Source organism: Episyrphus balteatus, chromosome 4, assembly GCF_945859705.1.
Source record: "Episyrphus balteatus chromosome 4, idEpiBalt1.1, whole genome shotgun sequence".
Lineage (NCBI taxonomy): Eukaryota > Metazoa > Arthropoda > Insecta > Diptera > Syrphidae > Episyrphus > Episyrphus balteatus.
In genome coordinates, this window is record NC_079137.1 from 19,143,289 (window position 1) to 19,147,665 (window position 4,377).

The following is a 4,377-nucleotide window of genomic DNA, read 5'->3' on the forward strand; positions in this document are numbered from 1 at the left end:
ACTGAAGATATCTCGGCAAGTAGAAAAGATGTCTGAAAGATTTAAATAGATTTAAGGGTAATATTTCAAAAACGAGATGTGATCGAATAAGTCCGTCTTTGGATTCGAGTTCGGCCTTAAAAGAGCATTTTAAGGTGTTAACATAGTGCTTAAGGAAATGGTCAAAGAGATAAAAACTCTTTGTAATGGACCAAACAATTTTTGTTTTAATTTATACAAACTTCATCGACAGCTTCTGCAACGATGCAAAATTGGTAGTGATTTTAAGGGAGATTTTCATATAGGTAATCAAATCACTAAAATACAAAAACAAATCATTTAGTGCTGCACATATTAGACTTGTATATGTTTATTATATAGGTATCTTTTGATTATCTGAAAAAAAATTTCGGGGGGGGTTAAACACCCAAAACCCCCCCCCTAAATACGGCTATGGGCCAAATGTGTTTTTTTTCTAATGAAAAAAAGTTTAATTTGAATTGTTCTCATGGTTATTACCACTACTTTCACGATTTTCACAAGGAGGAAAAGTTTTTGACACGAAAACCAAATCGAATGTAGTATTAAATGGCTCCCAAAACCATTACACCTCCTGGTATTGATTGGTGGAGTGTCAAAAACTTTTCCTCCTTGTGAAAATCGTGAAAGTAGTGGTAATAACCATGAGAACAATTCAAATTAAACTTTTTTTCATTAGAAAAAAACACATTTGGCCAATTTAGAAAACTTCAAAAGCTCGTAAGTGTTTATTTATTACAAAAGTGTTTTATTATTACAAAAGGTAAGCCCAATGCAATATGCAAACGAATGCATTATTAAGTTACTTCATACAAATCCTTTGGTTGGACCACCCTTGCCATTTAGGGGTAGGTATAGAAAAAAAGCTGTTAAAATCTAGATGTTGGCCCACACAAAGTTTCATATAAATCATTCCAAAAAAATTTAAAAAAAAATCCTTTGGACCACCGTAACCATTGAGATATGGAAAATAGATGTTTGCTGTTTCTCAGACCAACTCGATATGCACACAAAAATTTCATAAAAATCGGTTCAGCCGTTTCGGAGGAGTTGGATAAGTAACACCGCTAACAACAGAATTTTATGTATTAGATTTGTTTTTGAAACCCGATTTCTGTTAATATGGGAAAAGGTTCTCATACTACAGAGTCAAAATTTAGAAATAAATACTTGAAAAGGTGAAACGAAGTCCGCCGGGTCAGCTAGTCTAATATATAAAAATCTCGTGTCGCAGTGTTTGTTATCAAACTCCTCTGAAACGGCTTGACCGATTTATAAGAAATTTTGTACACATATTGGGTAGGTCTGAGAATCGGCCAACATCTATTTTTCATACACATAAATGGTAAGGTTGGTCCACCATAAACTTTTTTTTACTTGTTTACTTGCTCTATAGGGCAAGTATTGGTTTCGTGCAGATAAAATAAAATGCACGACTGGGTCGCACGTACTTGCTCTTGTAGTTCAAAGTGTCTTTATCTTAAATATCTATTGTAAATTTAAGATTTTGTTAAGTTTCGAAAAAAAATTTTTTTTAAATCGAATGTTAAGAAAATTAAATTTTTTAAAAGTTTAAAAAAAATTTGATTTTACATTTCAAAATGAAAAGAATTAGTTGTCTGTAAATTTTGAATAAAATTAGCTTATGCTTCGATTGAATATATGAACCTAAAAAATATGTAAATTTTGCAAAATGGCAACGCCATATTACCGTTCTCCGAATTTTTTGAGAAAAACTAAAAACGCAGTTTTGTTAGGATATATAAGACCATTACGTATATAAAATTTAATCGAAATCGTTAGAGCCGTTTTCGAGAAAAGTGCAATACCTCGAAAACGGTATATGGGAGGTATGCGTTAAAAAGGAGATATTAAAAAAATAAAAAAAACGGACCTAGGAAATTACGCAAAAATCATCTGTACCAAGTTTCAAGCAAATCCATTGACCCGTTTAGGCCCTAGCTCGATGTACAGATGGACGCACAGACGCACACACGCACAGACCGACTTACGGCATTTAAAAAAATTTTTTTTTCGAAACTTAACAAAATCTTAAATTTACAATAGATATTTAAGATAAAGACACTTTGAACTACAAGAGCAAGTACGTGCGACCCAGTCGTGCATTTTATTTAATTCTGATTTAATGTTTTTATAATTCACTATTGAAAAATACATATAATTCTAAATTGTAAACATTATAAGACCAGTCAATGTTTTAAATCGCAATTTTTTGTTGAAAATCAAAGTGTTTTATTATTGTGAAACATTTTTTATATGTTTTTTTTTTTGTTTTTTCTGTCGAAAAATATAAATGTTTGATCATTGTGATGCCAAATAAATCACATTTAGTGGCAAACGGGGAAGGGTATAGCCCGGCTCAAGACAACATGACTTTGTACAGCCCGTATGTATCAGGCAGACTCAATACTCAAGTTGGCGCGTATTTTTTCGGGTTTAATTTGACAAATTTTGTTATTGGTTGGTGGTTGATTTGGTCAGTTTTGTTTATTGGAATTCTTTGGTGTCAACTGGGAAAGCGAATGTGAAAGTGATCTTTGGTATCTTTGGCAAAAACAATATAGTCTAAGAGCCCAGAGCAAATTTTGGGAGTGGATGTATAACAGAAATGTGAGTATGCAGTTTTATAGCCTTATGGGCTTTATTAACGAATTCAAAAGTCTGGCGGATTTATATGGTTTTCGGGGGGTTAAAAAACGCGAGTTTTCTAATCTAGAAATCAAGATAAAAGCTGTTTAATAGCCTGTTTTCACTAGAGCCCAAATGAAATAATTACGCAAATTATCTCATTTCGAATGTCGCATCGACAAGATTCAGGCTTTGGGGAGATGACAAAAATTGGAAATAAATACTAGAAAAGGTGGAACGAAGGCCGCCGCGTCAGCTAGTAATTTATAAAATTGAATACTCTTCTTTTTTTAATAACAAGAATAATAAATTTGAATCAAAATCTATTAAAAGCGAAGCCATTTTAATAGAAATAAAATTTCTTTTGTATGGTTTAAGTGTAACCGGTTACAGTGGCGGATCTAGAGGGGTCGTGGGGGTCAATAGTAAACAATTAAACATGACATACGATTATTACATGCAAAAATCGTAAAAAAAACATCGATGGTTTGATGTTTCCGAAAAAATCATCGATGCTGAAAACAAAGCGTTTGGTAATATCGATGTATCGAAACTTCAAAGTTTTTTTAAGTGAAGCGCACCAAACAAGTTCTACCCAAAACACGATTGTTGGAAGAAAATCGTTTTTGAATTATTTTCGTACTTTTAGTACCTACAGTTTAACCTTAAATTAAGATACCTTCCATGTAGGAATTTTGATTCAATATTGAAAAAATTACATTTTAAAATGATAGTCTTCAGCGCAAAATCATTCCGAAAAAAACAGTTAAATCAAAGTGGTTTCCGTTTATTTTAACTAGATTCACACAGTATAGAACGGTTTTTAACTTCTAACTTTGTTCAAAATGACAACCTCAATAATTTCAACAGATTTTTTTAAACAAATGCTTTGATTATGTTGGTGGTGATGACCTTTTAGTATATGATATTATGTTATGAAACGGGCTTCAGGTCAAATGAAACAAATGTATTATTGTCACGACGTTTCGTTCATGTCTATGAACATCATCAGGTGATGGCAAGGAATCTTTATTAACATTAATAAATAGGTTATAAATTTGTTTACATACTTCAAAAACACCAGTGATGCCAGTGCTGTCTTCTGCGGTGCGCTACTTTTTATATCGGACTTGTGTCCTGCCAGTCTATTTTTTAATTTTTGTTTTGTGGTTCCAATATAAATCTGGTTACATTCTTCGTCAGTGTTGCCGTTACAATTGATTTTGTAAATTAAATCCGAATGTTCCATTTTATCGATTTTTGTTTTTAAATTAGTATATAATTGTGCAGTTGGATGTCATTGCTAGTTTATATTTCTCTTTAATAGAATATAACCTATTTATTAATGTTAATAAAGATTCCTTGCCATCACCTGATGATGTTCATAGACATGAACGAAACGTCGTGACAATAATACATTTGTTTCATTTGACCTGAAGCCCGTTTCATAACATAATATCATATACTAAAAGGTCATCACCACCAACATAATTATAATCAGCGGAGGGCACGCCGCGATTGTTTATTTCCACCAAACGATCAATATTATTCTCAAATACAACACAGCAATGGCTTTCTACAACAACATGCGGAATAAATATGGTAACAAATTCTGCAATACACTCAAACAACACAGAAGACTCAACACGAAAAAAGTAAAAACAACAACAAGCAACAACTTCCTTATGAGATGCAGAAAGCTTGGATTAA